Source organism: Dasypus novemcinctus, chromosome 4 (genome assembly GCF_030445035.2).
Source record: "Dasypus novemcinctus isolate mDasNov1 chromosome 4, mDasNov1.1.hap2, whole genome shotgun sequence".
Lineage (NCBI taxonomy): Eukaryota > Metazoa > Chordata > Mammalia > Cingulata > Dasypodidae > Dasypus > Dasypus novemcinctus.
The window spans coordinates 116,086,284-116,108,686 of NC_080676.1; the positions used below are offsets into that span (position 1 = coordinate 116,086,284).

At 37.0% G+C, this 22,403-nt stretch overlaps 1 pseudogene; it reads left to right on the top strand.

The window, feature by feature from the left end:
- The first annotated feature begins 891 nt into the window (after window positions 1-891).
- The window catches only part of LOC139438845 (tigger transposable element-derived protein 1-like), a 47,125-nt pseudogene continuing 25,613 nt past the window's right edge, over window positions 892-22,403 (top strand).

Consider the following 22,403-nt stretch of genomic DNA (forward strand, 5'->3'; position numbering starts at 1 on the left):
TATTCCAGTGATGAAAGGCAATACATCAAAAACAAAGTTTTATGATATTTTTCATTTTTAATACTCCAATTTATTTTTTACTTTATTATAGTTTTTCTAAATTAGTATGTATTCTATATCTAATCTTTTAGCCTATCACTACTATTTGATTTTCCTATTAATTGAATTTGGCAATGTATTAGGCTTCATTTTTGAAGAAGTTTTAGACCACAGAAGGGTTCAACTACAGAAGGGGAGGAACACTGGTGTGGGGTGTTATTGATGAGGGTTGCATGGTTGGGAGGGAGTTCTCCAGGGCATGTATATAGGGTACATAAAAATGTTCGGATATATGTTGTGTATTTTCATAGTTACAAATGACAACTGACGGAGTGCTAAGTTCCCAGCCAGGGAAGTTCTGTCACATTCCCCAATGTGCAAGGGCAAAGACCAGTGAAGAAGAATGCTCCAATCATGAGCCCTTGATACTAATGACTATGCTTATAAGCCTGTTTGCCTGAGATTTGAACTAGGTCTAGAGCTGCAGGGTGCCTAAGAGTTACCTCCTGAGAGCCTCAATGTTGCTCAAATGTGGCCACTCTCTAAGCCAAACTCAGCATGTAAATGCATTACCTTCCCCCAGGCATGGTGCATGACTCCAGGCATTAGCCTCCCTGGGATTACTACCAATCACTAACTAGTGATGCAACTAGAAAAACACCTTGAATAAGAAGGGGGAAATGGTAAAGACAAAAGAGTTTATATAGCTAAGGGTTTTCAAAAAAGAATGAGGAGGTCATCAGAGGGGTTGCTCCTATGCAAGCCTCAGCAGGACCCCAGAGACAGCCAAAGTAACTACAACCCAGGTACCAGTGCTCCTTAGGGCTACAGAGACACACAGATTCTAGGATCATGGCAGTTGGCTCTGGAGTTCAGTGCCTTGTCAGTGGGCCCTACTTTGGAATTTGTGACCCTGAGTGTGATGGAGTTGGACTCAGATGTGAACGTGCTATATGTGCCTCTTCTGTCACTTTTACTGAAGCTGTGGTTGGCACTGGGGTTGGTATATAGCCAGGAGTATAGCCAGGTGTATAGCCAGGAGACTTCAAGCTCTAGACTGTCCATATACCAGCTGGACCCTGAGCCTCAGCAGAGTTGCAGCTCCTACTCTCTGGTTTGTTGGACATGCACAGTCAATTAACAGGGAGATGAAGATGGTCAACCACCACACCAGGGAACCAAGAGTACCTACAGTTCCAAGCAGGAGAATTGCATCCCTCAACCACGTGGGATCTAAACCCCGTCTTGATATAGAGGGGGAGTGAACATCACCAACCCAGGATCCACAGGATGGAGGAATAAAATATAGATTAGAGTGAACTTACTGGTATTCTACTATAGAACTATTGTGACTAGTAATGGAAGAAACTGTAGCACTGATCTGGAGAAAGTGGCTGTGGTATTTGCTGAGGGCAGGGAGAGGGAAAAAGAGATGAGGTGTGGGGGCATTTTCAGGACTTAGAGTTGTCCTAATGATATTGTAGGGACAGATGCAGGACATTATATATCCTGCCATAATCCACTGAATGGACTGGGGGAGAGTGTAAACTACAATGTAAACTGTAATCCATGTGGTGCAGCTGTGCTCCAAAACGTATTCACCAAATGGAATTAATGTGCCACAGTGATGAAAGAGGTTGTTGATGTGGGAGGGGTGGACGTGTGGGGTGTGGGGTATGTGGGAACCTCTTATATTTTTAATGTAACATTTTTTGTGATCTATGTATCTTTTAGAAAAAGACAATTTACTGTTTTAAAAAAGCAAGTTTTAAAAATAAAGACCTCTTGTAAAGGAAAAAATAAAATAAAAGTGATTATAAAAGGCAATTAAAAAATAATTCTGACTCATGTAAGAACATGTCTGGTATTTTTCTTTATGTGGCTTTCTTCTCATATTTACATCTCTTATGGGACCTGCTTCTTTTGATTATCTATAAAGGAAAAGTTCTTAAAGTGGCATATTTAGTTTCATATTAAACCATAATCTTGTTTTCTCTGTTGTAGACTAGATATAGTTTGTAGCTCATTTACAGTCTATAAAATAGGTGTTCCACCTCTTCCCCTTGGAAAGAACCATGGTTACTACACTGTTTGAGAATAGCTCAATTGGCGTAAAGCTATACTGCCACGTATTTCTTCAATCATAACATATAGACTTACAAACCTCCATTTCTTTGAGAGGTTATTTGATTATATACAGTAAACATGACAATTCTTATATACCTTCCGTTATCAGAGAGAAAACTAGCTTAATCTGACAGAGGGAACATTATTTAATCTGAAACAATTTTCATTTCTTAACATCTTATTACTCAACAGAAATCTTTGTATGCTTAATTGACACTCTATTTATATGAGGTTTTCAGAGTGGTTAGTTTTCATAATTATACATTTAAAACCACTGGGATTTTTGTGTTGTTTCATTCAATCATCCATAAGAGGCAAGAGGATGAGAAGGCTAATGAATGCATGATTAAGGGCAATACTTAATTTTCTGTAAAGTAAAAACACAATGTACTATGAGAATAAGTAGTAGGGGAACTTTTGGAAGAGGTATTTAAATTGAGATTAAAATAATGACTACAAGTTGTCCAAGACAATGAAAAGCAAGACTATTCAAGATACAGGAATATCATGTGCAAAGGTCCTGGGGCAAGAAGGAACTAAATTCATAAATTGAAAGAGAAATCACTGTCATTAAAGAGTATTAAGCAATAGGAAAAGTGGCATGAGATGAAGTTAGGCTGGCACTAAATGTTCTACCCCCATCTTCTTTAACAGTTGTACATTTTACTGCCTCCTGGATATCTGGACCTTTAAGGGACTATTAGGTTTTATATGTTTAAATTTATACATTCTATATATCCCTATATTTATGTTTTATATATATATAAGATTTTTATATGAAAATTCTAAGTTTTACATATACATATACATATACATATACATATACAGCCTCTTCCTAGCACACCTGCTATAATTTGTTCAAGCAGTCTCAATTGTTCTCTTTTTCTCCTCTGATCCTGAGCACTGTCCATTTCCTAGCCAGAAAATCCTCCACAAATTGGAGGTCAGACCCAGAGCAGATGTCCTTATCCCTGTCTCTAGCCCTCCTACTGGCTTACTTCTCTCATTCGTTTATCATACTGTTTTAGTTTTCTAGGCTGCTCAAAGGAAATACCATGAAATGGGTCTAGTTAAAAAATGGGAATTTATTCATTCATGACATTGAGGCCTGGAAAATGTCCAAATCAAGGCATCATCAGGGCAATGTTTTCTTTCCAAAGACCAGCTATTGGCATTCCTTGTATCCTCCATAACATGGCAAGGCTCATGGTGGCATCTGCTGGTCTCTGCCTCCTCTTCTGTTTCATTGATAATAGCTTCTTGCTTCCATGGCTATCTTATGGTCATATCTGATTTCATTCTGTTTATAAAGGACTCCAGTATTGGATTAAATTCCATCCTGATTGAAGTGGGTCATACATTAACTGAAGTAGCCTCATCAAAATAGATTGGATTAGATTTAAGAATGTTTTTCTAGGACGTATACAGCTTCAAACCACCACACTGACATCAATTCTTTAACTCTAGAAGGCTAACACTTTCCTTACCTACAGAAAAATTAGTTCTTTCATAACAGGGAAGAGAATTAACACACATATCAGAAATTATGTTAAAACTCAGCTCATTATTTTTCACTTTAGGTGTTGATATCAACAAAACACTTATGTTAATTTCATCCATCTCCTTATTTTCTGAGCTATGCCAGCATCTATAGTTTGCACTTCTAATTATATTTCATTGTATATAATATCTGCCAGTATTTCCTAGAGTTATTCTTCTCTCTTCAAATAAAATGGAGTCCAACTTTCTATCTCTTCCTTTTACTAGCAATGACCACTCTGATAGCCATAGATGGTGGTCAATAAATATCCTACTGATTGTCACAAAACTAAAAAATTTCAATGTAAAGATTTCAAGATAACGGTCCAATATTTAATTGCTTATTGGTAGCAGAACTGATTCCTGAGTCCTGATTTCCTCACTTCCTGTTAATTCTTCATGCAGTGCATACAAGAGAAATTGGTTCAATAAGCTTCCTGTTTGTTCTTTTGGTTTCTTAATCAATTTAATATTTATCTGCGCACAAGTACAAAGTCTAAGTGATCCATATCTGTACAGTTATTTTTATGATGTAAAGTTTCTATTGAGCTTTGAATGTTGATTTCAAAAAATAATAAATTATATGGTCTTGATTTTTTAAGCTTTAATAATAATGCCAAGAAGAAATAAGATTAAAATGCAAATAGTAGAATCTATAATATTTCTAATTGATTATTCTTTCTAAATGTTTTGTTTAATATTGCCATAAAATCAGTAATAATAATATAGCCACTATCAATTTTATAACTTTTAGTTGATATTTTGAATAATTTACAAATTGTATGCTTAAGTGTACTGTTTATTAATTATATATATAATTATACATATTAGTTATATATCACAAGCAATTAACATGTAAATGAAATTCCTAATTGGTCAATGTTTTATACTGCAAGAAGAAAATATTTTAAAGTAACAAAGTCTTACAATTATCTTTCATGATTAGAGATATTTTCGGCATATGCTATTTGCCCAATAAGTGCTTACGGACCGCATGACTATATGCATAGATAAATGAGTGAGAAGATAATTTATATGGTCTACAAGGCCTTTCATGGTCTCAGCAGCTCCAAACACTTCCCGGTAATGTCCTTTCTGGCATCCTCAAACTTTGGCCTGGAGGCGAGGAATCAATTCACAATAGTCTCCACATCCAGGGACCAGGATGATACTCAGAAATGAAAGCAACTAGGTCACAGGCTTATGCCTCAAAACCCCCCTCCCACCAAAGTCCCTGAATTCCACTAGACTAGTTCTTTGGCAACGTTGTGGAAACTTAACCTGCCAACCTTGTTCGCTGCTCATGAGTAAACGTCTCCAATAATCTACCCTCAACTGTGTTCGTACCCTCTGTTTTTCCTTTCCAACTGACTTCCAAGCTACCTGATGTCCTCTGTCTCCTATAAGTCTTTCTAATGCCTGGCTAACAAACTACTACAATAACTCATTTTATTGCATTTCACTTAATTGTGCTTCACGGATACTATGTTTTTCAGTATCATCCTGGAGCTGCGATAGCATTGCTGCAACCCTGCATTGAGCAAGTCTACTGGTGCCACTACTCCAAGAGCCTGTGTACACTTCATGTCTCTGTGTTCCATTTTGGGAATTGTCAAAATATGTCAAACTTTTTCATTATTATTATATCTTTTATGGTGATCAGGGCTGGTGATTTTAGATGTTGCTATTGTAATTTTGGGGGCATCACAAACTATGCCCATATATGGCAGCAAACTTAAATGATAAGTGTTGTGTGTATTCTGACTGCTCCACTGATTAGCCTTTCTCCCATCTCTCACCCTCCCTTCAGGCCTCTCTATTCCCTGAGACATAACAATAATTGAGTTAGGCCAGTTAATAACCATACAGTGGTCTCAAAGTGTTCAAGTGAAAGGAAGAATTGCACATGTTCATTTTAAATAAAAAGCTAGAAATATTTAAGCTTGGTGAGGAAGGCATGTCAAAACCCAAGATTGGCCCAAAGGTAGGCTTCTTGCACCAAACAGGTAGCCAAGTTGTGAATGCATAGGAAAAGACCTTGAAGGAAATTAAAAGTGCTACTCCAAATAGCAAATGAGTGATAAGTGAAACAGACTTATTGCTGATATAGAAAAAGTTTTTAAAAACAACCACTACATTCGCTTAAGCCAAAGTCTAATCCAGAGCAAGTTCCTAACTCTTTTCAATTCTCTGAACGTTGAGAGACCTGGTGAAGCTGTAAAAGTAAAGTTTGAAACTAGCAGAGGTTGGTTCATGAGGCTTAAAGAAACAGACTCCATATAAAACATGCAAGGTGAAGCAGCAAGAGCTGATGTAGAAGTTTCAGTGAGTTATCCAAAAAAGTAGCTATGATAATTGATGAAGGTGGCTATGCTAAACAACAGATTTTCGACGTTGATAAAACTGACATCTGTTAGAAGAATATGCCATTTAGGAGTTTCATATCTAGGGAGGAGAAGTCAATGTCTGGCTTCAAAGCTTCAAAAGACAGGCTGTCCTTGGGACTGATTAACACCCAGAGGCAGTTGAGAATTGTGGTTAAGGGTACAAATGTAAGAGTCCTTCTGTGAGCTAGAGCAGATGTACATCACTATTGCAGGGTGATGGGTATGTGGAGAAACATGGGAAAACTACAATTGGTGTGACCTATAGACTGTGGTTAACAGCAATACTATAATATTCTTTCATCAATGCCAAGCTGTACTGTGTTGATATTGGAGGTGTATGGAAAAAGTATGCTAAATGTGCGACGGCTTGCTTGGTCGGTAGAGGTGGGGTCTGGCTGCGGACGAGGGGTCGGTCCAGCTTGGGACGAGGGGTCGGTCCCGCTTGGGATGAGGGGTCGGTCCCACTTGGGACGAGGGGTCGGTCCAGCAGCAGACGAGGGGTCCGTCTCACAGGGGTTGCGCGGTTCAGCTGACGGGGTCGCCCGGCGAAGCCGGCGATGAGGGGGTCACCCGGAGAAGCAGGCGACGAACTGGGGACAAGGGAGGCCAGGCCCTTGTCGGGGGCTCTCAGGACTGGAGGGCGCAAGGCAGAAGAACCACCGCGGAGACAAGGTAAACACGCAAGTCCAACTTTATTGAGGGAGAGGCAACAGTTTTATAGGGACTGGGGAAGGCTGATTGGTCGAAGCCACACCCTGTTCTGATTGGTTGCCGGAGAAAGGTCAGTGGGCAGTACTGGACGGGGGAGGGGTGGTGATTAGGGATTGGCTGTTGCTGTTGCTGGGGGAAGTTGCAGGGTTTAGTGATTGGTGGCTGCTGTTGCTGGGGTAGAGGGCAGACTTGAGTTTCCCGCCCATGCCTGGTTGTTGCTGCTGTCGGGGGGAGGGAAAAGGGCAGACTGGAATTTTCCGCCCTGCGCCTGTGCAGGGAGAAAGAAGAAGAAGGCATCATGTGGCGCCATCTGGGAGGAGGGGCGGCCACGGAAGCATGGCTGCCGAGAAGGGGAGACCCGAGGGCACTCTGCGCCCATGCCGAGCTTCCTTCAGGGGTGGCGGTGGGCCCGACCAACCACCCTATTATGGGGGCAGGGGTTTGGAATAGGCCTACCGTGGCCGCCGCCCCCCTCCAGGCCAGCAAACCACACTTCAGCCCGAGGGGTGGCTGCAAAATGTATGCCATGGACCATGATTGGTGGTAATAGTCTGATGATATTATCTCATAGTCTGTAACAAATATTCCACAGGGTGTGGAGTTGTATGGGCAATCTACACATCTGTATGATTGTTTTGCAAGTTCACATTATCTGTTACAAAAATATATTTAAAAAAAAATAGTATGGGCTGGAGGAAAAATACACCAAATGTAAGATAAGGAATATAGTTGATAGTAATATTTTGATGATGCTCTTGCATATCTGTAACAAATGTTTCACAGTAATGCAAAGAGTTGGTAGAGGGGTGATGTATGAGACCCCTGTGTAATATTATGTATAGTTTTTTTTGTAAGTTTGCAATCTTTACTATATACCTATTATTTATGTGTGTTCATGTATGAATGATATACTTCAATAAAAATAAAAATTAAAAAAAAAAGACTGACTTCTTTGTTAGGGGCTAATGCAGCTGGTGACTTCAAGTTGAAGCTAAAGGTTATTTACCATTCTGAGATTCCTAGAATCCTTAAGATTATTCTAAATCTACTCTGTCCATGCTCTATAAATGGAACAGCAAGGCTTAGAAAGCAACACATCTGTTCACGACATGGGTTACTGATTATTTTAAGCCTACTGCTGAGACCTATTGCTCAGAAAAAAAGATTCCTTTCAAGATATTACTGCTCATTGACAATGCACCTAGTCATCCAAGAGCTTTGATGGAGATGTACAATGAGATTAATATTTTCATGCCTGCTAACACAACATGCATTCTGCAGCCCATAGATGAAGGAATAATTTTAATTTTTAAGTTTTATTAATTAAGAAATAAATTTCATAAGGCTATAGCTGCCATTGACAGTGATTCCTGTGATGGCTCTCGGCAAAGTAAATTAAAAGCTTTCTGGAAAGAATTCATCATTCTAGATGCCACTAAGAACATTTGTAATTCATGGGAGAAGGTCAAAATGTCTCACTAACAGGAGGTTGGAAGAAATTGACTCCAACACTCATTGATGACTTTGATTTGTTCAAGATTTCAGTGAAGGTAGTAACTGCAGATATAGTGGAAATAGTAAGAGAACTAGAATTAAAAGGGGATCCCAGAGATGTTATAGCATTGCTGCAATCTCATGATAAAATCTGAATGAAGGAAAAATTGCTTCTTATGGGTAGGCAAAGAAAGTGGTTACTTGAAATGGAAACTACTCCTGGTAAAGATGCTGTGAACATTGTTGAAAGGACAACAAAGGATTTAGAATATGACATCATCTTAATTGATAAAGCATTGGCAGAATTTGAAAGAATTGATTCTAATTTTGAAAGAAATTCATCTGTGGATAATATGCTATCAAACAGTGTCATATTTACAGAGATATCTTTTGTGAAGGAAGAGACAATCAGTGTGGCAAACTCCATTGTTGTCTTATTTTATCAGTCAGCCACCATAACTACTGAGGTAAGACTCTCCACCAGCAAATACTATGATTTGTTGAAGGCTCAGATGATGGTTAGCATTTTTTAGCAATAAAATATTTTTAACTAAGATTTGTTCATTGCTTTATAGAATGGCTATTCCACACTTAATAAACTAAAAACTGGTGTAAACTAAAGTATTATATGCATTGGGAAACCAAAAAATTTGTGTGACTCACTTTATTGTGATATTTGCTTAATTGTGGTTGCCTGTAACCGAACTCACAATAGCTCTGAGGCATGCCTGTACCTACATTGTCACCCTCCTCTCATTCTCTTTCCCTGGCCTTACATGATACCTAGCTCTGCACTGAGGACATAACTTCATCTTAACAAGGGCAAACTGCTCATTTCTCCAGGTGCCTTGGCCCTCAGGATGACAGTGGCAACAATACACCCCTCGATTTGCACTATGATGGACAGATCCAAATTCCTCTGCAGACATCCGATGATAACCACTCAGACCCCTTCAGGTGTCAGTTTCTATTGTATTTCACTCCTACACTTCCTTACCCCAAATTCTACAATTATTGTGGATCATTTAAAGTTCATGTGGTTGATTGGTTTCACACTCCAGCTTCTAGCTTTTTGACTTGCTTAAATCTTTTGGCTTTCACCAATTCCCCCTATCATGATCCACTTATTTCTTCATCCAGTTGGATCCCATAGCCCACATTTCAACAATGCTTTTTTTAATTTATTTTTATTTTTTATTTTTTATTTTTTTTATTTTAGCAAAATTTTTATTGCCTTTTTAAAAAGATGCATAGATTACACAAAATGTTAAATTAAAAAACAAAAGAGGTTCCCATATATCCCACTCCCCACTCCCCCACACCAACAACTTCTTTCATCAGTGTGGCACATTCATTGCATTTGGTGAATACATTTTGGAACACTGCTCCACCACATGGATTATAGTTTACATTGTAGTTTACACTCTCCCCCAGTCCATTCAATGGGTTAAGGCAGGATATATAATGTCTTGCATCTGTCCCTGCAATATCATTCAGGACAACTCCAAGTCCTGAAAATGCCCCCATATCATACTTCTTCTTCCCTTTCCCTGCCTTCAGCATGGCCACTGCCTCCACATCAATGATATAATTTCTTCCATTGCTAGGGTAACAATAGTTTTATAGTAGAATACCAGTAAGTTCACTCTAATTCATATTTTATTCCTTCATCCTGAGCCCCCTGGGATGGTGATGTCCAGCTCACCTCTAAATCCAGAGGGGGCTTAGATCTCACATGGCTGATGGGTGGGATTCTCCTCCTTGCAGTTGTAGACTCTCTCGGTTCCCTGGTGTGGTAGTTGACCATCTTAACCTCCCTGTTAGCTGACCTGGATAAGTTCAACAAACTGAAGAGTAGGTGTTGCAACTCTGCTGACGCTTCCGGCCCAGCTGGCAATGGACAGTCCAGAGATTGAAGTCTCCTGGCTATACACCAACCCGAGTGCAAACCACAGGTTCAGTAAAAGTGACGAAAGAGGCATGTGTAGAGAGGTCACAGCTGAGTCCAACTCCATCACACTCAGGAGCATAAATTCCAAAGTAGGACCAACGGGTAAGGCACTGAATTCCAGAGCCATCTGCTGTGACCATAGAACCTGTGTGTTTCTATAGCCTTCAGGAGCACCAGTACCTGGGGTTGTATCTACTTTGGCTGTCTCTGGGATCCTGCTGAGACGCACCACCCCTCTGATGACCTCTGACTCATTTTGAAGTCTCTTAGTCATAACTTAAACCCTTCTTTTGTCTACTTACACAACTTCCCTGCCTCATTGTCTTTCTACCAAACATATCTGGACAATCTCAACTCTTAATTAGTTCAACCTTACTTCAATTGCTGAGTGAAAAAGGAGAAAAACTTCATAACTGCAAATCAGGACCCCTATAAATTCATAGTCTCCAAATACTGCCGGGCTATTCTGTGATCTTTCTCTGGTCAGTTCACACCCTCATTTTCCAGTGTGATTTGTTCAAGTTCTGTTTCTATATTATGTGTTTTCTTTGGAGAGCTGTTTCAGATGCATCCTACAGGCTGTGATCACTGATAGATTCATTGACATTTTGTATTAAGTATTAATTATTTTTGATGTTATTTTCTCTTTAGCTCAAGGGTTAATTATAAAGATGGTTTTTAAGAAAGAGCGACTTTTTATTTTTGTAGCTGAAATCTAATTTAATTTCAACTGTGCTCTGTTTCCTTTATATTTCTCTGGTCACTTCTTTCTAAGTGCATTTGTAGCTTCTTCATCTCCTGATTTTCATATATTTTCTCCCTGCAAAGTTTGGTCCTAAGCATGTCCTTGTCAATCTGTAGACCAGCTCAAAGCAACTTACTCATTTCCATGGCTCCAATAAAATATTCAATTGTAAGGTGATTGAACAGAGACAGGTGGCAACATAACATTCTAGTTGTTGAGCTATTATTTATTCAAGAGTTCAAATATTCAAAAATAACATTAACTTTAATTCTTACTTTGATGGTACGCTTTTTAAACCCCGCCTAATGATTTTCTTAAATATTCAAATTATGTCACCCTAACTAAAGTTACAATGTTAATATCAACATTTAAAACTAATTATTAATGAGGAAAATTTGTGTTATAATTTTCTAAAATACAATTACAAAATTAGTACTAGTCATATGAATAAAGAGATATTTTTATCAATAGGTAAGAAAAAAATTCAATATACAATGGTACTATTTCTAACTATTTCCTCACATAATTTGGCTGATCTACAAAATCAAAATAATTGTAACTTTGTACACAGCTCAGAAAGAAAAGGAACAAACTTGGCATATAAGCTATGCGTTAGATCATTTTTCTCCAAGTGCTGTCCAAGGAAATCTTGCATCATCTATGATAATTAAAAACAATACAGATTCCTGGATGATGCCAACCTAAACCAATATATCAGAAATATCTGGGGATAGTGACTCCTGACTCTACATTTGATAAACTCCACAGTTATGTGTCTGCTTTTTAATTTGAAAGCCAGTATAATAAATTATTATCTAGCAGGACAATTGTGCTTTTCTATGTTATCAGGAAAAAATGTATTTATTTATCAGGAAAAGTAGATTTCTATAGTTTAAGGAATTGTAACAAGTTTCTAGACATGATATAGTAGAATATAATAATAGCCAAATCATTATAGAGATTCTTTATTATAGTTCAAAAGTGGCTTAATTTTGAGTTCTTAGAGTGTATTTAAATGTTATAGAGCAGGGCTTCTTAAACTCTATGTGCATAAAAATAAGCTGTGGATCTTGGTGCAATGCAGATTCAGAAGTTCTGGGGCAGGGCTGAGATTCTGAATATCTAACAAGCTCCCAGGTGGGCCATATTTTGTGTAACAGATAACAGCTGACTCACAGTGGTAGCATAATACTCAATGTTTCATATAATTGGCCTTTCTTTTCTAAATATTGTGCAATAATTTCCATTCAGTCAGATTTTAAAAAATAGGATTTTTGATTAAAAGATAAAACATGTTAGATATTTTTGAAATTCTTGTTGATTTTGAAAATCTCATTGACAACATTATCTCCTTTCTGCCAAAATATAGCTGCTCTCACTTTATGAAGTAAAGCCTTAATGCCAAATAATTGATTAACCCAGGAGTGAGTATAATTATGATATTATTAGGAGCATATATTTCATGAAGGAGAACACAGAACACATAATTGTTTTAAGATATATTTGCCTGCAAAGAATAATAGTATGAACACAGAGAAAATGCATAGGGAACGCTAATAAATTTCATAGGATTGAAATAAGGCTTACTAATGCTTTTTAATGACTTTTATAAGAACTTATCTCATTGCCTCATGAGTATTGCTTTCAAAATGTAGAAATTTTTAAGGTAAAAATATAAAAATTGAGCAGTCTGGGAGTTTGAATTTTATCTCCAAAAGACAAAAGGGGATAAAATATGGGAGAGTTCAGATGTGAAGATTGTTTGAACTGTTTGTGAAAGCTGAAAAACCACTTTGCAACTACAGTAGCTGAGGCTTGGTTTGCAATAACCAGAGGGATTGGCTATTATTCAGACAAATGACACTTTTAAAGTGTAAGAGCCCAGAAAACCCAGTAACGCTGACTCATAAGTGTACATTTGTTCCAGCCTTCTAATGGAATTAGGCATGCAACTCCCATTAACATTAACAGGAGACAGAAGTTCTATATCTAATTTCCCTCTCACCAGGCTGGAAACAAACCCATAATTTGCAGGGTTTGCAGCTTTAAGCAAAGCTACATTATGACTGAAAATTGCTTATGATGAAATGGGAATGATGGGGAAAAAAATACCTTATCCCTAATTTTAAAAGACCTTATGTTTCACAAAGTGTCACGGGCAAAATTTAAAATAAAGAACATTTGTAGAGCAGAGTATTCTTTATGCTTAAACATGTGAGGTTCAGCCCCAATACCATGATCTGTTAAAAATGGTGAGTTCAGCTTCTTGAAATGCTACTTCGAAAATCCGTTTTGCCTGAACTGTACAATTTCATTAGCAGAACAGCTCAATAAAGATTCACTGCATAGAGTAGAATATAATGATTAAAAGAAGAATTTTATTGCTTCTCTTTGGAATGGAAAAACTGTACATTAAAAAAAATACCAATGACCCATGGCCAGTGTCATTATATAAATTGACATCAGTGGGCCCATTTTTGTGGAGATGCAGCAAGATAGAGGAAAGGTTTTACTTCCTTTGTTACATAGACGGCAATCATTAAAAAGCACAGAAGTCATTGAATAGAAACAGTGTTAAGACAAAAGTTAATGTCACTCCATGTTTACGTGATTAACAACAACAAAAGACCATGATGCCTCTACAAGATATAAGAAAGTGGTCCCCTCTACTACCTTGTTTAATGCAGAAAGAAAGAAATAAAAAGAAGAAAATTCACTAGTTTGAAGAATAAGGGATCTGGAAATTGGAATTCAGTGGCAGCTCTTTAAGGGTACTGGATAAAGTAGCATAATTTACATTTGGTTTGACTACGCTGTAGCACAACTTCACTAACAGGATTTTCTGAGCACAAAAGAAATCCCAAAATAAAATATCAAGGGAAAGTCTTCATTAAGGAAATTTATTGAAGGAAGCAGAGAGGGGATTTTAAGAAATACAGGTGATGAAAGAGAGAAATTCCAAAGAAGGAAGCAGTATAATGTATCCATGTTTTGACAAATTCAGGAGCCTTTTCTCATTCACCATCCTCACTAATTTTTTTTTATTTGCCGTTTTCACTCCCTCATTTCTCTTGTGACAAGTACATCCACGGTTTGTCTCGGCATTTAGCACTTCCCCCTTTTTCTGGTTGCTTTTCCTCCCTGAAGAAGTGACTATAGCTTTCCAGAAAGAGTCCTCAATAATGTGGTTGCTAGTAATTGGGAAAAGATCGTTAGTGTTGCACATGCTAATTTTACTCCTTCCATTATCTTATCTGGCAATTATTCAAAGATGATACTCGAGCAATACCTGTAAGAACTTGTCAGTCATCTCTGCATTTTCTTTCTGCTCCAACATAATCCACTAGATTTATTTACTAAAACAATGCTTTGATCAAGACACTATCTTCTCAAAAAGCTTCTATTAGTCACTATTTACAAACAGCATAATATAAATTAATTAGTCTGGACATCGACTCATTTCATAATGGGACCCTCTCTAGCCTTTCTAGCTGGATTTTTATATATTAATTTTATAATAGCATATCACACCATAGTATATCATATCAAATAATACATATCATATTATATTATATATCATAATATATTATATTGTCACCATTCCTGTTTGATTTTTAAATTAAAACAGGCAGGAAAGCGGACTTGGCCCAGTGGATAGGGCGTCCGTCTATCACATGGGAGGTCTGTGGTTCAAACCCCGGGCCTCCCTGACCCGTGTGGAGCTGGCCCATGCGCAGTGCTGATGCGCACAAGGAGTGCCCTGCCACTCAGGGGTGTCCCCGCGTAGGGGAGCCCCACACGCAAGGAGGGCGCCCTGTAAGGAGAGCCGCCCAGCGCAAAAGAAAGTGCAGACTGCCCAGGAATGGCACCGCACACACGGAGAGCTGACACAACAAGATGATGCAACAAAAAGAAACATAGATTCCCATGCCGCTGACAACAAAAGCAGACAAAGAAGAACACGCAGCATATGGACACAGAGAGCAGACAATGGGGGGGAGGTTGGGGGGGTTGGGAAGGAGGAGGGGAAGGGGAGAGAAAAATAAGTCTTTAAAAAAAAAAAAGCTATATTGGTACTTTCAGTAAAGAGCATTAATTTTAAGGAATAAAGTTTTTAAAAAATCCTCTTAGATAGCAGGAGAACCCAAAATTAAAAGTTACATAATTTGATATGAAAATAAATGTCTATTGTATGACAATGTATGTAATACCTCTGGAGATAGATGTCTACAGTATAAGGTGAAATTTCTACAGCTTCCAGTGGTGAACATTGGCCAGCCCAGTGCCACTTGTGCCCTGCAGATATTCTCAAAAATACCTTGTGCTTAGAAGCAGTGAGGACAAAATTTTTGTTATTACCTCTTTCAAGCTTTGAGACACAGCAGATTTAACCAACTCTCAGAGAGAGCCATAAAAGAACTTCATATTTTTTTACTAGAGTCAAGAAAAGGAACCAAAAATAAAATTTCCTCTCTGCTCTTGGCATGTGAGCACTTCTTTAGCTTTGTGATTTGACATCACAAGAAAGTCCAAGGGAGACTTTGCAAGCTAAGAGGAAGCTGAGGTCAAGGAGCAGTGGTTCCGAACCTGTGCTTGACTTACTTTGATGATCTTATTTGTTATATCAAATGGAGCAGAAAAAAGGCTCTCCAATGAGCATAAGAGCTACTCTCAGTTTTAATTCACTCCCTTTGATTTCCCTCAGCAGCATTGATTAAAGATGGGTCTTTCTTCTCTCCTGGTGAGTCCCACTGTTGTACTTACTAGGAGAAAGAAAGAGCCAGTTTTAAAGGATTCTTTGTCCAACATGGTCTCTTTCACTACAAAAAAACATCTTCTAGCACGAAGTGTTGAGGTGTTAGATGTTGGCTGAACTAGAAATCACTTTCTGTTAATCAAATACAAACCCAGTGACTGACAGCCTAGTTATGAAAAAGAGATAAAAAATGATATAGAAATAAGAAAAATCTTCATATTAAAATCAGTTTTGAACTACTTTACTACATTCATTTATATAAATACAGAACGGCCAAATGGAAGAAATCATGGAAATAGTCCAACTGAAATGAACGGGATTGTTGTAAGGGAATGATCTCCAGCTTCCTCAGCACACTTGTCCCATTAAAGCACTCAGTGCTGAAGCCACGGCCCAGTCACCTGTTAGTTGATAATGGCAAGACTGGTGTTTCTAAATCAGTAGCTACTGCCAGCCCCCAAGGGCAAACATGTTTTAAACATATGTTTTTTATGGTACAATCAATCCATATACAACTACTCATCTAACACTAGGTGCAAGGTAGTAATACATGCCAAGAGTTGTGCTACTAAGAGATAAGACATTTCCCAGATCATTGGAGTCTCTAATTCCCCCCTTATGCCCCACAGCACTTTCCAAAATGTGTGTTATCTTGAAGTAACACACTATTGACTTTTGCTTTATTGCTTAATTAAATCCAAAAAATGTCAGATCAGAATAATTGCCACCCTATTTTGCCATTACCCCTCGTAGGCTTTCTGATGTTGCCTCAGTGAGCATTTAAAAATACGTTTTTGTTTTACTGACCTTGAGGCAGAGATTTCTTCACTCCTTCCAGTGCTTATCCAATGTGAACAGAGACTACATGGGGAGCAGAGAATCAAAGAGTAGGATATTTCAAAACTTTTTTTGAACTTATCATAGTCCAGCTTCTTAACTTTATCTGCATCCAGAGGGCATGCTCTCCACTGTATCAGCATGAAGCCATGAATGCCAACTCTTGGTAATATATTCTATATTCAGTAAAAGCAGACCCTGCCTTTCACTGAATGGAAACAAGACTGAGTCAACTGATTGATTACATCTCTAAGATGTAACTTTTATTCTTTGTCATCTATCCTAATATCCATACCATTTATTCGTACTGAACATTCATTTGCTGTACCTCACAGTAAGGATAAGACACTTTCCTGCCCTTCCAAAAAATGAGTACAAACTCTCTTAATGCCTTGGCTTAATAGTACAAATATCCCATCCTGCCCAATGCAAGCATCTTCCAACTAGATTCACCGCTTGCTAATAATCCATCCTATCTACCATTGCCAGAATCATTTTTTAGAAGCACAGCTCTAATTATGTCATTTACATTCTAAGAAAACTTTCTTTAGCTGCCTATTCCTATTAGAATAAATATCTAAATTCTTAAGTTTAGAATTAAAGATTCTAAACAATAGGGCCTTAATCTGTTTCTCCAAGTTGCCTTCCCAGTTAGTCACCCTGTTTTAGTGTCTTAGCTGTTAAGACAAATACCACCTCTACTATGATAAAACTAAATTGAAAATTTTACAGCAATCACCCTGTGCTTTCCAACCTTCATGTTTCCTCTTCCTATTGCTCTCAGTCCAAATTCTTTTTCTTTTTCTTTTTTTTTTCTTCCAGTTTCACCTATATCTAAGATTCTTATCTGAATCAGCCTTTATCTTGACTGTGTCAGACACTATATTGGATGCTGATAATACAAAAGTAAATATGAGTGAGGTTCTCATGTGAGAAAGTGGACTTAATTAATGTAACATTTACCATATAGAAGCACTATAATAAGGCATCCTATGGGCAATAGGTGGCCAGATAAGGGTCATCTAACTCAGCCTTTAGGGTCAAAGAAGGCTTCCTGAAGGAGGTAACCCTACAGAAGAAAATGGAGGTAGAAAATGGGCATGGTCAGGGGGAAAAGGAGGAAGGTATGTCCAGGTGGAGAAGACAGTAAGCTCTGCTGGACCTTAATTGTCTCTGAATCAAGAGCCATTGGTTCTGTTCAGGATCTAGCCATCTCTCACTGGACTCCTTTGACAGCCCACCTGATTTCCCTCTAGTGGTCGCATTAGTATCAAAGAGCTTTTCACACTGATTAAACCTAATTACTTTCTGCTCTAGTCCCATGGATCTTTTCAATCTTCCCCCTGCCCATTGGACACATTCACATTTCAATGGCATCTATATCTCAAAGGTATATTCCATATGAATAGCATGTTCTTGCCCTGATTTTTTATTGAGGAGTTCCTTCCTTGAGCGTCACAAAGTAGGATTAATTGATCCCTCCTCTGTGATATTACACAAGTTGTTTATTCTTTTATTATAGCTATGGCCATTTTATGAGGGCTAGGAATATTTCCTTCAAGTATGTATAGTATATGTCAGGTTGTCTTTTTATGTGCTGTCTGGATCACAAAGCACACACACACAGTTGCAAACTCTTCTCAGACATTTGATGGTTTGGTTTTTAAAATTTTTTTCTGTTAACATCGTGATATAATAACTGAATAGAAAGGTGGTTTTTAAACTCTCAGCATGAACTTGGAGGAAAAATTGCCTGACTTTTATTGAATGCTATTGTGTTTCAGGCACTGTGTCAACACATTTCTCAGCAACAGCAACACAGACAAACACTATGAAGGCATTATTCAACAGGTAAGGTAAAAGTCAAATGACAGTGAGATTCAGGCAAAACCAATGTGTGAACCTAGGTCTATTAATTCCTGAGAATTTTGTTCTTGCCACATGACATGCAGCTTATTAAAAATTATTTTTTATTGGTGTTACATTTTATCCTGTCTTTGAGATTCATATATGTATCATTTTCTTTATATTAAAAAGTATCCAATCTTCATTATAGGGATTCTTCCTTGCTGTCCATATTATGAAAAGAGAAAGGGGAAACTATCTTTTGTGGTTTTCAGCCACATAACGAAACCTATCACCTTGTAATTAAGAAACAAACCATTTCCTTAAAAAAATTTCTGGATAGTTGAGGCATCCTGATTAAATATAGTGTAAGATAGAATCCAATCCACCCAATTTTCTTTCAGAAGATAATTTTGGCCCCAACTGAAATGATGATTCCCTCTATTAGTCAGGGTTACACTAACTCTTATAACAAAGTCAATCCCAAATTTCAAGACACAGTGAAAATATATTTTACCTGGACAGTCTTCCTAGAGGGGGAGGAGGGGTGAATGTCTGCTCTATAGAGTCTTTCTGGTTGAAGGATGCCTCAGGCATCAGCATCTGTCCAGCAGATGGGGGAAAAGACAAACATGGAGACAAACAACTTCTTTAAAGTCTCAGCCCACTATTGCAAACATCACTTTCATTCACCATCTTCTTATGGGAACTAGTTCTGTAGCTATATCTGGGTATAAGAGGGGTTTCCAACTCCAAATAATGTAGGTTCTCAAGTTTATACAGTATCAGAAGTCCTTTGTAAGGCTAAAAATGGAAATCATTGTTACAAAATTAAGGCAAAGGCTTTGAAAAAGGACTTTGAGCATGAAGGGTCTTAAGGGTTAAGCATTTTTAGTGTCACAGCAATTCAATTACTGGGGACTAGAAATATGCTCCCTGACTTGGCAGCTACTTGCAAGTGACAACTTCATTCAGTGGAAGGGGAGAACAAATACATGGTATACAATTATCTCTCTCTACCATGTAAACCAAATGACTCTATGCTGGCAAGATAATATATAAGGGCCAATAAAATCAATTAATGCCTATTATTTATTAAACAAGTTTAATAATGCCATCACTTTGAACAACTATAATCAAGATACTATAATCAAGATCCTGCAGCTAACTGAGCTCACATTAAGTCAATGGATTATAAATGAAATAGAACCCCTATTTGTTTTCATAGACCATTATTTTGAGAACAGCACTTTCTCTGACTTATGTTTTAAAACACAAATAAGATGCTAAATTTTAGTCATAGCTATAATGTCCAAGGAGCACATTGCCTTATTATTTAAATGTGTACTCAGTAAACATTGCATTCTAATCAATTATTTTAACCTATTTTCATTTATAGTGCCTTAATATGTATGTGGTGAGAGAGAGAGAGAGAGAAAGAGAGAGAGAGAGAAAGGTTTCATGAGAACTTTTAAATAATTTTATTGTTGTAACACAAGCATTTGAATTCTGTAAATAATCTTAGATGTGGAATCAGGAGAACCCTTTTGCTGCTCTGACTCTGCTGTTTCATTACTGTGACATATTATTTACCTAACTTCAGTCATTGTTTTGTCATCTGTAAAGTGTTAATATTAATACTTACCATGTCTGCTTGAAAAGTTTCTGTAAAAATCTAACATATTGCTAGATGAAAAAGCATTTAATGATGATAAATCACTCAACAAATGTCATGTATTACTTATCATGATCCTAATGATGATAATAATGATACAGTCTTAGCTTTGTTAGGCAAATTACCTATGGAATGCACTGAGTGTGACATCTCTGTCAAAACTCTCTACTCACTAACTGTGGGATTTCTCTGTGCTTTAGACTCCTCCTCTTTAACAAGTTCTTAATACACTACCTACCCCCATAGAGTTACTATAAGGAATAATGGAATTTATATAAATGATTTAAAACAGTGTCTAGCACATAAGATGTACAGTGTAATATCTGTTAGATAAAAATAATAATAAATGCAAGCTTGCTACCTTTCAAAATTATCTCAGTTATTTTTTAAAAGCAATTCAAATCCAAATTTTATTATACTAACTATATCCATATATCTACTTTAAACTATCTCTTAATTTAAAAAGCAAGTTTGATAGTTGCTAGAGTCATCTCTAGCTATACTTCTTTGGGACAATGACTCCAATTTGGATTTGTTTGAACTTTCTGTGATTTCTGATGTAAGAATGAAATAAAATTACTTTCATAGCTTTGTTATGACTAGTTCCATGTAAATATATTTAAATCAAGATCTATAGTGCAGTTTTTCTAGTTTAGAAGCATGGATTTTCTAAAACAATACTGTTCCTATCAGAAAGCACTCCAAACTCTATATTTTTTCTGAAATTTTGTCAAAAATAGCCAGTACAATTGTCTCATCTTTTAAAAATTCTACTACTGGAAAATGGTTTCCTCTTTTTTAACTTGTGCTGGTCCTTCTTAATTTCTTGTTTTAAAACCCTTTAATATCCTTCAGTTTTCCTTATCATCTGAATCTTTTTAGCATGTTTCTATTGTTGTGACAGTAGAAAATGTGAGTGTATTAATTTTATGAATTATTATTTAGTTTTAATATTACATTCTTAAGAGAATATGATATTGCAAGAGAAGTATATTATTCAGTTATCATATTTATAGCACCAAATACAAACAACTAAGAAAAAATGTGAAACTGAAATTTAAGTTATTATTCTAGGAAAAGCTATATCTCATTTTTCTTTTTCTTTTTATATTGATACTGATCTTTTATTAAATGAAGCATATCTTTTATAGTGAATTTGAATTATATTCTAAATTTTGATGCAGAACTCTCACTATTGAGTGTTCATTTTGTGTTCTTATTCCTCAATTACTTTTTAAAAGGTAAACTTCATTATCTGCCATGGTAAATGAGTTAAACAATGTAAAATCATTTCCCCATGGTATCTTGTTCTACCAAAAAAATTATACTCCAAAAATATAAAGAAAAAGACAACTTCATTATTTGAAATGATTAATTTACAGTGACTTAATAATTTCCCATAAGATATTAATTTCAGAGAAGGCATTCATATATGTGTGTTTATGTTCATAATTTATTTTTTTCTAGTGCGGCATATTTTTATTTTCATTATAACCAATTACTCATGAAAAAAGATTCATTTTATGAACTATATTAATCATGCCATGTTTATATAAAATTTTTCTTTAAAATGATCAAATGCATATCCTATGTATAACACTCCTTTTATTTTCAAGTTTCCTAACTGTTATTTCTTAGATTTGAAATTTGGGGAAACCTCATGGATCCATCTGAACCTCCTTTGCTTCATTCATAAAATAGTGAGGACAATACCTCCTATTCAGTCTAGTGATGGGAATTACTTGATACAATACTCTTGGTGAAGGAGCCAAAAGAGTCAATGTTCTGTAACTGTTATTTTTCTTATAATAATTGTGATATTTTAAAGTTTTTTTGTGATTCCAGGAAAGATCATGTTCTTTAACTAATCCATTCCTGTAGGTGCTGGCCCTTTGATAGCATTAAGGGATCTTTTGATTAGATTACTTGATTAGGCCTTTGATTGAACTGTATCAGTGAGGCATGATCCAGGGTGGGTTTCTGCCCTCTTTTGGGGGCAGCAGAGAACTGGCAGCAGAAACACACAGAGAAAGACAGCTGCCATTTTGACTCTGCCATGTTAGAGAGAGGTTCGCTTGCAGTTGCAGAAAGGCAAAGAAGACCCAAGAGGCTAAGAAAAGTCCCAGAAGTCATAGGCTGTGTATGCTCTAAATCAGCAGATCATAGAAGCATGGAAAGAGGTCCCTGAGAGGCTAGGTCTATGGAGCTGCTCAAAGCTGAAGAGATGACCTCTGCCATGTGCTTGATGGCTCACAGCTGAACTCCAAGAGAAAGTATCTCGGAGAAAAAGACAGAGA